Source organism: Macaca mulatta, chromosome 11, assembly GCF_049350105.2.
Source record: "Macaca mulatta isolate MMU2019108-1 chromosome 11, T2T-MMU8v2.0, whole genome shotgun sequence".
Classification (NCBI taxonomy): Eukaryota; Metazoa; Chordata; class Mammalia; order Primates; family Cercopithecidae; genus Macaca; species Macaca mulatta.
The window spans coordinates 24,780,511-24,794,065 of NC_133416.1; positions in this window are offsets into that span (position 1 = coordinate 24,780,511).

Below are 13,555 nucleotides of genomic sequence, written 5' to 3' on the forward strand. Positions count from 1 at the left end.
GAGGGAGATTGTATATACTGCTATGGAAATATGTTGAAACACATTTTAAGTAGGAAAAATATCCAAAATAGTATGTAGAATATGATTTCATTTGTGTAAAACAAAGATTTATATGTATTATTTACACTTGTAATATGCGTAGAACATGTGTATCCAAGAAAACAAAAGAACCTATTAACAGTTTTTACTTTTGTTGTATAATTTCAAACTTTTGCTTTATATACTTTATAATTTTTAAATGTTTAAATGTGTTTTATCCTAACCGTGTGTTACATTAAACTGGTAAAAAAAAAAAAAAAAAAAAAAAAAAAAAAAAGAAAATGGTGATTTGTCAAATGCCAGGGAGAGATAAAAGGGAGAACAGAGTTACTGAGAAAAACAAGTATGAATAAAAAACAAGGAAACAAAAATTCTGGCAAATTAAGAATGAAGTCTGAAGTCAATATCTGGAAGTTGACATAGTTTTAGGCTGGGTCAATACTGTTGCTAACTGATGCTTCAGTTTCAGTTGTAGCCAATGCCAGCTGTTGCCCTATGTTCTGGGACAATGAGTGAGTGGGGAAGGAGAATCAAGTACAGATGGCAGGGGCTCTTCACTTACCTGCTCTCAGCTAGCTGAAGATGCCTTTATGTTCAGAATCTTGGCTCATACCATGGATTGCTCATCTTCATTATTTGCCATCAAATGAATTTTGTGCTGCAAGAGGCATGTTTTGCCATTCTTAATTATACCAGATGGTGATGGAAGACTTATTAGACAATAAGTCTGTTTGGAAAACACCAACAAATGAATTTAGGAAATAACATCTATCCATGTATCATGGATAGTCATTAGTTTTGCCACAGCAGGTATCAGTCTTTGAAGTTGGTTGCATAGTCGTGAATTAAATTATCCAGAAATCCAAATAGGAAATTCCTATTTTTAGAAAACACAGAATCCTGGAATGCTAAATTCTAGGAGAAAGAGAATAAATTAAGCCTTTTTATTTGAACAGAAATACAACTCAGTGTGATGGAGTTAGAATGCACCCCTTACAGAAATCACGAAGGCAGAAAATTGATTAAGAACATACTTATGGTGACAGGGACCTAGAATCTGTAACAACATTTCACTTTTGAGTAAAGAATGGTGCTAATGGACCACTAATGAGGTCAAAGTTGTGTGTTCGGCTACATTATGCAATTTGTTCTTAAACAAGATTTATTTTAATTTAAAAAAAAAAGGTATTTGGTTTTCTGTTTCTGCATTAATTTTCTTAGGATAATGGCCTCCGGCTGCATCTATGTTGCTGCAAAGGACATGATTTCCTTCTTTTAAATGGTTGTAGAGTATTCCATAGTGTATATGTACCACATTTTCCTTATCCAGTCCACCATTAACAGGCACTAAGGTTGATTCCACATCTTTGCTAACAGCACTGCGATGAACATACAAGTGCATGTGTCTTTTGGGTAAAACAATTTATTTTACTTTGTATATATACCCAGTAATGACATTGCTGGGTCAAATGGTGGTTCTATTTTAATTTTTTTGACAAATCTCCAAACCGTTTTTTATAGTGGCTGAACTACTGTACATTACCATTAACAGTTACAAGCATTCCCTTTTCTCTGCAGCCTCACCAACATCTGTTTTCCTTTACTTTTTAATAATAGCCATTCTGACTGGTGTAAGATGGTATCTCATTATGGTTTTGATTTGTATTTCTCTGATGATTAGTGATGTTGAACTTTTTTTCATATGTTTGTCGACTGCTTGTATGTCTTCTTTTGAGAAGTGTCTGTTCATGTCCTTTGCCTGCTTTTTGATGGGGTTACTTGTTTTTTGCTTGTTGAATTGTTTAAGTTCCTTATAGAGTCTTAATGTGAAACCTTTGTCACATGTATAGTTTGTGAGTATCTTCCGTTCTGTAGATTGTCTTTTGGCTCTGTTGATAGTTTCTTTTGCTGTGAAGAATCTTTAGTTTAATTAGGTCCCACCTATTAATTTTTGCTTTTCTTGCAATTGCTTTTACACTTCTCCCATACAACTAAATCATATTTTGACTTTTTTATTGTGATGCTGACTTTTTAAAAAATTGTGATTAAATATGCATAATATAAAGTTTAACATCTTAACCATTTTACAGTCCAGTAGTGTAAACTGTATTCACAATATTGCGTAACCAATCTCCACAACTTTGTTTTTGTTGAGTTGCAGAATTTTACATATTCTAGATATTAACTCCCTATCACACATATGATTTGCAGATGTTCTTTCCCATTCTGTAGGTTGCTTTTTCACTCTGCTGCTTGTGTCCTTTGCATTTCCAATAGTTTTTAACACCTTATCCTCAAGGCTCAACCTGAAATGAAGTGGAAAGAAGTCACAGATCTGACCATGTCTTTTTTCTTTCCTTTTTATTCCCCCATGATCTCTTCTTCTTCCCTAATAAACAGGAGACTCGCTATGTAACAGCCTGTATTCTCCTTCTTCCTGTGATCTCTAGAATAACTGAAGTTCAGACCTTCAATCTTGTAGGAGCTTGAAAATGTACAAATCTTTTCTCTCTCAAAAAACCTTGCCTCTCAAAAGTCCACTTTGACAAGAGTCCTAAATGCATTTGTGCAGTACATAGCTTGTTCTGAGATCTCTTTGAATACTGAAACTCTTTAGTTCATTAGGTTGAAAATCCCAAGACATCATGATTTAAAGAAAGGGAAGACATATCACTTTACTATTTTACATGCATATTTTTTACACATTCCACCTTGAAGAAAAACTGCTAAATATATTAAGTTTCCTTCTCACATACATTCTTTGAATGCTACTTGTGTCAAATATTACCTTGTGCTTTGAGAGACTATAATGACTTTCCTTCTAGGCAAGTGCTAACACTTTGGATGACATTCAAATCCAATATTATGCAATCAACTTCCAGTCATTACTTCTCTGGCACTTTTTTCACAGGTAAGTGTTGAATAGTATCCATTGTCTTATAGCCACCCTGCGATCTTCAATGAAGCTATTTTATGGTTTCAAAAAGAATCTTTTCTCTTCTTAGAATTTTAACTTGCTTTTTCTACTATTAAAATAACAGTGACACATTTTCTTGTTTAGCAGTACAATTTTACCATGGGATTTCTGGAAGAAGCCTACTCTGTACTAGAAGTCTGGCTCTGAAGATCAGAAATACTAACAGTGTCAAATAGAAAATTATGACATACAATTATAGAGGTTTGCTATTCTAAACATTCTACATGAAGAATTTCTTTATGCAGTGACTTGGTAGTGTAGTTTCCCTGTGTACATGACTCATTAAAGTACATCCCTAGAATTCAGGTCCAGTCTTAGTTGGAGAAGGAGAAGGAGCAGTTAGTGAGTCAGCAACCACCAGGGCTAGCCATAAGAGTAGGGAGAGAGGAAGCAAATGAGGACTTCTTTAAACTCAGAGTTTAATATCAACTTAAAGATCTGAAATAACATCCTGCCTATATCTCTATCAGATGAAGGTTTTAAACCATAAGAAATATTTTACGATTAGTATGAAAACATTTTCTGGAAATTACCTAATATCATTATTCTGATACTTAGAGTTGCAGTTTTTAAAAGAGGATAAGCTGCCTTGTGAGTATGAAGTTTCTTGTCACAGGAAGTATTCACATAGAGGCTGTTAAGGCATATTATTGAAACATGAAAATGGATTCCTTTTTAATTTACATTTTCTGAGATCTACTGTCCTGTGGAAAGTCAACCCAAAAAAGCAAAAGACGAAAGAAATCCCTTGGAATTTGGGAAGAAAAGTCATATCATTAAAAAAAAAAAAAAAAGTGTTGCTTTTAAGAATGGAAATATTTTCGATAGTCAGGAAGTTACTTTGTTTCACTTATATTTTTTCACTTCCTCATTTTTATAACTTCAAAAATGTGTATATCAAAGTACATCAGCTTCCACAAGGAATAGCAGTAAGACATTACTTTGTATTTAGCCAGTAAAAGGCAGTCAGAAGATTTTTTCCCACATCTGCTGAACAGTTACAGTAATTTCTATTTTAGCAGTTTCTAATGATGTAAAGGAAGGTAGAAACCCATGTGCATCTTCCTTTTAAAAGAATTACAGATGTCTTAAATGCTATTGACTCAAGGGAATTTCAGGTGCTCTTGGACCCTCCAGCCTCATCCATGTGCCTCCCTCAGCTCTCAGGCAGCCACCTGTCTTGCATGCCCCTGGAGTGGCATCATTAATATCTAGCTCTTACTGTTTTTTGGGATATATAGTAGTGTCAAAAAATTAAAAACAGATCGAGTTAGGAAAAAGGTGTTGTGTTTTGTTTCATTTTGTTTTGTTTTGTGATGGAGTGTAGTGGTGCAATCTCAGCTCACTGCAACCTCCACCTCCCGGGTCCAAGAGAATCTCCTGTCTCAGCCTCCCAAATAGCTGGGACTAAAGACGCATGCCACCATGCCTGGCTAATTTTTTTTATTTTTAGTAGAGACGAGGATTCACCATGTTGGCCAGGCTGGTCTCGAACTCCTGGCCTCAAGTGAACTGCCCACCTCAACCTCCCAAAGTGCTGGGGCAATCCACTAGGTGTGAGTCACCACGCCCAGACAAGTTAGGAAAAAGTTGAAAGCATATTGTCATACAATAAGAGAAAGTACAGAATGCAATCGGGACACATCAAACTGAAAGTGGTATGAAGCCCCCTCCCACACACAATTATAGTGCAGCTTATGAAGCACAGATGAGAGAGTATTTTGATCTTTTTCATGATTGGCTGTTATATACTAACATTCTGTTTTTCAGACAAGCAGAGCTATTTAAGCTGATTTGTCTGTAGCTGGTTGGCTTAATTTTATTGAATCATGCTGACAAAGACAAAAGTGTACACTTTGTGTTTTCCTTATGATTAGAGCTGGCATTTCAGTGAAAACTTAGGTCATTTCAGAATGGATCAAGTTTTGGATATGTGGTTATGGTTGACCTTGAAGTGTATCAAAACCATGGTCTCCATTTTTACTTTTCTTTAGCAATTCTTCCTTTTGGTCATTCTCTCAGTTGAATTGAGTGTGACCAATTATCCTCAGTCTCTACATGTTTTCTTTCTGTAGACATCTGTTGGTTACAAACTAGAATCTTGATAGGTTCTTTTGATGATTCTTGTTCTTGTAGTGTTTTCGTTCAGTCCTCATGGAGATAATCTGCTGAGTCACTGGCTGCTGACAATCACTTGAAAGATTACAGCACAGAGGGATATTATGACTATAAGTCATAGGAGGATAATGGCAAGCCTTTAAAAATGTCCCAAATCCAAGGCCCCCAATAGCCAAGATTTAACAAATTAAATAGATCAGTTGATTGTCCTTCCCCAATCTGGTGAATATCTGGATCTGATCTTTCAGATCTCTAAGATTTGGGGCTACAATTCCTGGCTTATTAATGTGTAAACAGCATATTTTTTTCTAATATGGCAGTTTCAATATAATAGATTTTCCTGGTTTGCAGTTTGAATGTCTCCGGTGATGCTTTTGGGTATTCTGGTTAACTTTCTGAATGGCCCACACAGCAGGCAGGAAAGTTGTCCACATTTGAGCTGCTGTGGTGATTTCTCTCAAGTGCATATCAAGTCAGCCAGCCCCAGCTTGTGGACCTGCAAGGCTAGGAACAACCCTAGTAGTATGATTTTAAAGCTATCAGAAACCTGTCAGAATTTTTCCCATAAATCCCTTGCAATTTTGTAACACAGCTACTTGCAAAAACTTCTAGAAAAAGTATCAGAGAAATAAAATAACCATCTTTGAATGAAAAAAGACTTAAAATGACCACAGTTAAAGATGATGATAAGCGTTTATGTAAATGAAATTGATGAGGAAGTATGGTTATTTCTGTGACAGATAGCATTTTATGGTAATAACCAGGATTATAACTGGTTAATAAGAAAAATAAAAAATTTCTAACAACTCTATATAATTTCTGGAATATCTACATCCACATAAATGTAATCTACAGAAGGTTTATCATCGTTTCTTATTTAACAATGCTTCCCACACAATTTAACATACCAAATAAACCTAATTATTTTAACATCTCTTTTTGATAAGATTAAATATGAATCCTTTGTGTTTCTCCAGCAGCCCTCTGGAAAATCTCCAAGTTAGGTTGAGGTCAAGCACATTTTATTTAAGATTTGTTTTGGGGAAGGTGAAATTGTCAAAAATGTCAAAAGATTTTAAACACTTAATTAAATAGGATCATAGGACACTTGAAGCAATACTTAGTTATCCATGTAACCAAAATAAGAATTAATGATTTCAAAGACAAATACAGAAAGTTATAGAGTTGACAAAAACTTCAACTTTTTTAACAGAGAAGTCTGTTTTCTTAAGTTATCAGACATGATCGAGACAACATGAAGCAAAGGAAATTATTTTGATAAGACCAAAAACCTTTTGTTTTTAGGCAAATCACTTAGGAGGTAAAGAGAAATCTTTCATGGTCACTTATCATGAATACACCAATAACCTATGAAATCTTTGTTCTTTTAACAAAAATAAGACCAAAATCTAATTTTGTCTCAACATACTTTTGATATTAAGCCTTATTTTTAAACTCTTATAATAAATTCATTCCATTTTAGTCAGCTTAACTACATAAGATTATCTCTCTTCATATTATCTGTCTCTCTTCCTCTCTCCCCGCCCACACCAATTTCTATGTCCATTTAGTTTTTGTCCTTCATTTCCCTCTTTTTCATTTGAAACAACCTTTAACCTCTAAAATAGAACAAAATAATTTTCTTTTGCTCAGCAAAAAACACATCCTTGTACTTTATAACTTATCTTACCAAAAATAAATCTTACTTTCCTTGTCTACTCTATATAAATTTGATTTTCTTATTTCTAGTGGCCTTAATTACATATATTAATTAATTCTTAGCTGTTAGTAACCTTAATCTTCAGCTAAAATGAGGAAGTATGCCATTTCATAACTATGAGAAAGCACAGTACAATTTTTAAATGTGGCACATGTTTACTTACAAATTCAAATATCTTTAGTGTCTCTGTAATAAGAAGCTGCAGAGGAAGCAAAATTTTATTTCTATCCTCTTAGAGTTTTCAACTGAGCCTGAGAATCAAACTGTTGTTTGTACAGATTTTCCTTTGCCTCAACTTTGCATCCTTGACACGAATGTCACTTCCCTTCTTATAAGGGGAGAACATCTTTCATGTGGGAATTTTATCTTCTGCTTTTAAGAAATGGAAGATGGAGGTTCCAAGATGGCCAAATAGGAACAGCTCCAGTCTACAGCTCTCAGTGTGAGTGACGCAGAAGAAGGGTGATTTCTACATTTCCAACTGAGGTACTGGGTTCATCTCAATGGGCCTTGTCAGACTGTGGGTGCAGCCCACAGAGCATGAGCCGAAGCAGGGCAGTGTATCGCCTCACTCGGGCAGTGCAAGGGGTCGGGGAATTCCCCTTCCTAGCCACGGGAAGCTGTGACAGATGGTACCTGAAAAATCAGGACACTCCCACCTTAATAGTGCACTTTTCCAATCGTCTTAGCAAACAGCACACCAGGAGATTATATCCTGTGCCTGACTCAGAGGGTCCCACGTCCACAGAGCCTCATTCACTGCTAGCACAGCAGTCTGAGATCAAACTGCGAGGCTGGGGGATGGGGGTCCACCATTGCTGAGGCTTGAGTAGGTAAACAAAGCGGCCAGGAAGCTCAAACGGGGTGGAGTCCACTGCAGCTCAAGAAGGCCTGCCTGCCTCTGTAGACTCCACCTTTGGGGGCAGGGCATAGCTGAACAAAAGGCAGCAGAAACTTCTGCAGACTTAAATGTCCCTATCTGACAGCTTTGAAGACAGTAGTGGTTCTCCTAGCACAGAGTTTGAGATCTGAAAACAAACAGACTGCCTCCTCAAGTGGGTCCCTGACCCCCAAGCAGCCTAACTGGGAGACACCCCCCAGTAGGGGCCGACTAACACCTCATACAGCTAGGTGCCCCTCTGAGACAAAGTTTCCAGAGGATGAATCAGGCAGCAACATTTGCTGTTCTGCAATATTTGCTGTTCTGCAGCCTCTGCTGGTGATACCCAGGCAAACAGGTTCTGGAGTGGGCCTCCAGCAAACTCCAACAGACCTGCAGCTGAGGGTCCTGATTGTTAGAAGGAAAACTAACAAACAGAAAGGACATCCACACCAAAACCCCATCTGTACGTCACCATCATGAAAGACCAAAGGTAGATAAAACCACAAGATGGGGAGAAACCAGAGCAGAAAAGCTGAAAATTCTAAAAATCAGAGTGCCTCTTCTTCAAATGAATGCAGCTCCTCACCAGCAATGGAACAAAGCTGGATGGAGAATGACTTTGATGAGTTAAGAGAAGAAGGCGTCAGATGATCAGTAATAACAAACATTTCCATGCTAAAGGAGGATGTTCGAATCCATCACAAAGAAGCTAAAAACCTTGAAAAACGATTAGACGAATGGCTAACTAGAATAAACAGTGTAGAGAAGACCTTAAATGACATGATGGAGCTGAAAACCATGACATGAGAACTACATGACGCATGCACAAACTTCAGTAACCGATTCGATCAAGTGGAAGAAAGGGTATCAGTGACTGAACATCAAATGAATGAAATGAAGTGAGAAGAGAAATTTAGAGAAAAAAGAGTAAAAAGAAACAAACAAAGCCTTCAAGAAATATGGGACTATGTGAATAGACCAAATCTACATCTGATTGGTGTACCTGAAAGTGACAGGGAGAATGGAACCAAGTTGGGAAACACTTTTCAGGGTATCATCCAGGAGAATTTCCTCAACCTAGTAAAGCAGGCCAACATTCAAAATCAGGAAACGTAGAGAAAGCCACAAAGATACTCCTCGAGAAGAGCACCTTCAAGACACATAATTGCCACATTCACCAAAGTTGAAATGAAGGAAAAAATGTTAAGGGCAGCCAGAGAGAAAGGTCGGGTTACCCACAAAGAGAAGCCCATCAGACTAACAGTGGATCTCTCAGCAGAAACTCTACAAGCCAGAAGAGAGTGGGGGCCAATATTCAACAGCCTTAAAGAAAAGAATTTTCAACCCAGAATTTCATATCAAGCCAAATTAAACTTCATAAGTGAAGGAGAAATAAAATCCTTTACAGACAAGCAAATGCTGAGAGATTTTGTCACCACCAAGCATGCCTTAGAAGAGCTCCTGAAGGAAGCACTAAACATGGAAAAGAACAAACAGTACCAGCCACTGCAAAAAAAAAAAAAAAAAAGCCAAATTGTAAAGACCATTGATGCTAGGAAGAAACTGCATCAACTAATGAACAAAATAACCAGCTAACATCATAATGACGGGATCAAATTCACATATAACAATATTAACCTTAAATGTAAATGGGCTAAATTCTCCAATTAAAAGACACAGACTGGCAAATTGGATAAAGAGTCAAGATCCATCAGTGTGCTGTATTCAGGAGACCCATCTCACGTACAGAGACACATATAGGCTCAAAATAAAGGAATGGAAGAAGATTTACCAAGCAAACGGAAAACAAAAAAAAAGCAGAAGTTTCACTCCCAGTATCTGATAAAACAGACTTTAAACCAACAAAGATCAAAAGAGACAAAGAAGGCCATTACATAATGGTAAAGGGATCAATTCAACAAGAAGAGCTAACTATCCTAAATATATATGCATCCAATACAGGAGCACTCAGATTCATAAAGTAAGTCTGTAGAGATCTATGAACAGACTTAGACTCCCACACAATAATAATGGAAGACTTTAACACCCCACTGTAAACATTAGACAGATTAACAACACAGAAAGTTAACAAGGACATCCAGGAATTGAACTCAGCTCTGCACCAAGCAGACCTAAGAGATATCCACAGAACTCTCCACCCCAAATCAACAGAATATACATTCTTCTCAGTACTACATCACACTTATTCCAAAATTGACCACATAGTTGGAAGTAAAGTACTCGTCCGCAAATGTAAAAGAACAGAAATAATAACAAACTGTCTCTCAGACCACAGTGCAATCAAACTAGAACTCAGAATAAAGAAACCCACTCAGAACCTCTCAATTACATGGAAACTGAACAACCTGCTCCTGAATGACTACTGGGTACATAACGAAATGAAGGCAGAAATAAAGATGTTCTTTGAAACCAGTAAGAACAAAGACACAACATACCAGAATCTCTGGGACACATTTAAAGCAGTGTGTAGAGGGAAATTTATAGCACTAAATGCCCACAAGAGAAAGCAGGAAAGATCTAAAATTGACACCCTAACATCACAATTAAAACAACTAGAGAAGCGAGAGCAAACACATTCAAAAGCTAGCAGAAGGCAAGAAATAACTAAGATCAGAGCAGAACTGAAGGAGATAGAGACATAAAAATCCCTTCAAAAAACCAATAATCCAGGAGCTGGTTTTTTGAAAAGATTAACAAAATTGATAGACCACTAGCAAGACTAATAAAGAAGACAAGAGAGAAGAATAAAATAGACACAATAAAAAATGATAAAGGGGATATCACCTCCGATCCCACAGAAATACAAACTATCATCAGAGAATACAATAAACACCTCTATGCAAATAAACTAGGAAACCTAGAAGAAATGGATAAATTCCTGGACACATACACCCTCCCAAGACTAAACCAGGAAGAAGCTGAATCCCTGAATAGATCAATAACAGGCTCAGAAATTGAGGCAATAATTAATAGCCTACCAACCAAAAATGTCCAGGACCAGATGAATTGACAGCTGAATTCTACCAGAGGTACAAAGAGGAGCTGGTACCATTCTTTCTGAAACTATTCCAATCAATAGAAAAAGAATCCTCCCTAACTCATTTTATGAGGCCAGCATCATCCTGATACCAAAGCCTGGCAGAGACAAAACAAAAAAAGAGAATTTTAGACCAATATCCCTGATGAACATCGATGCAAAAATCCTCAATAAAATACTGGCAAAGAGAATCCAGCAGCACATCAAAAAGCTTATCCACCATGATCAAGTTGGCTTCATCCCTAGGATGCAAGGCTGGTTCAACATATGCAAATTAATAAATGTAATCCATCTTATAAACAGAACCAAAGACAAAAACCACATGATTATCTCAGTAGATGCAGAAAAGGCCTTTGACAAAATTCAACAGCACTTCATGCTAAAAATTCTCAATAAACTAGGTATTGATGGGATGTATCTCAAAATAATAAGAGCTTTTATGACAAACCCACAACCAATATCATACTGAATGGGCAAAAAATGGAAGCATTCCCTTTGAAAACTGGCACAAGACAGGGATGCCCTCTCACTCCACTCCTTTTCAACAGAGTGTTGGAAGTTCTGGCCAGGGCAATCAGGCAGGAGAAAGAAATAAAAGGTATTCAATTAGGAAAAGAGGAAGTCGAATTGTCCCTGCTTGCAGATGACATGATTGTATATTTAGAAAACCCCATTGTCTCAGCCCAAAATCTCCTTAAGCTGATAAGCAACTTCAGCAAAGTCTCAGGATATAAAAATCAATGTGCAAATATCACAAGCATTCCTATACGCTAATAACAGACAAACAGAGAGCCAAATCATGAATGAACTTCCATTCACAATTGCTACAAAGAGAATAAAATACCTAGGAATCCAACTTGCAAGATATGTGAAGGACCTCTTCAAGGAGAACTACAAACCACTGCTCAATAAAATAAAAGAGAACACAAACAAATGGAAGAATATTCCATGCTCATGGATAGGAAGAATCAATATTGTGAAAATGGCCATACTGCCCAAGGTAATTTATAGATTCAATGCCATCCCTATCAAGCTACCAATGACTTTCTTCACAGAATTGGAAAAAACTACTTTAAAGTTCATATGGAACCAAAAAAGAGCCCACATTGCCAAGACAATGCTAAGCCAAAAGAACAAAGCTGAAGGCATCATGCTACCTGACTTCAAACTATACTACAAGGCTACAGTAACCAAAATAACATGGTACTGGTACCAAAACAGAGATATACCCCAATGGAACAGAACAGAGCCCTCAGAAATAATACCACACATCTACAACCATCTGATCTTTGACAAACCTGAGAAAAACAAGAAATGGGGAAAGGATTCCCTATTTAATAAATGGTGCTGGGAAAACTGGATAGCCATATGTAGAAAGCTGAAACTAGATCCCTTCCTTACACTTTATACAAAAATTAATTCAAGATGGATTAAAGACTTAAATGTTAGACCTAAAACCATACAAACCCCAGAAGAAAACCTAGGCAATACCATTCAGGACATAGGCATGGGCAAGGACTTCATGTCTAAAACACCAAAAGCAATGGCAACAAAAGCCAAAATTGACAAATGGGATCTAATTAAACTAAAGAGCTTCTGCACAGCAAAAGAAACTACCATCAGAGTGAACAGGCAACCTACAGAATGGGAGAAAATTTTTATAATCTACACATCTGATAAAGGGCTAATATCCAGAAACTACAAAGAACTTAAACAAATTTACAAGAAAAAATCAAACAACCCCATCAAAAAGTGGGCAAAGGATATGAACAGACACTTCTCAAAAGAAGACATTTATGCAGCCAACAGACACATGAAAAAAAAATGCTCAACATCACTGGCCATCAGAGAAATGCAAATCACAACCACAATGAGATACCATCTCACACCAGTTAGAATGACTATCATTAAAAAGTCAGGAAACAACAGGTGCTGGAGAGAATGTGGAAAAATAGGAACACTTTCAGTGGGACTGTAAACTAGTTCAACCATTGTGGAAGACAGTGTGGCGATTCATCAAGGATCTAGGACTAGAAATACCATTTGACCCAGTCATCCCATTACTGGGTACATACCCAAAGGATTATAAATCTTGCTGCTATAAAGACACATGCACACGTATATTTATTGTGGCACTATTCACAACAGCAAAGACTTGGAACAAACCCAAATGCCCATCAGTGATAGACTGGATAAGGAAAATGTGGCACATATACGCTATGGGATACTATACAGCCATAAAAAAGGATGAGTTCATGCCCTTTGTAGGGACATGCATGAAGCTGGAAACCATCATTCTCAGCAAACTATCACAAGGACAGAAAACCAAACACTGCATGCTCTCACTCACAAGTGGGAACTGAACAATGAGAACACTTGGACACAGGGTGGGGAACATCACACACTGGGGCCTGTCATGGGGTGGGAGGAAGGGGTAGGGATAGCATTAGGAGATATACCTAATGTAAATGACGAGTTAATAGGTGCAGCACACCAACATGGCACATGTGTACATATGTAACAAACCTGCACATTGTGCACATGTACCCTAGAACTTAAAGTATAAAAAAAAAAGAAAGAAAAGACGAATCAGAGTGTTTTTGTTTTTGTTTTTACCTATGCTATTTTTCATGTGCCTTTAATTCAAAATAGTTAATATGCCAGTTCAGCATATTTTGGGGATGGTGTATTCTGAACTCCTTCAAAGCCAAAAGCAAATAAACTATGTTTAGCAATTAATGTTTTTATATTTTATCTTAT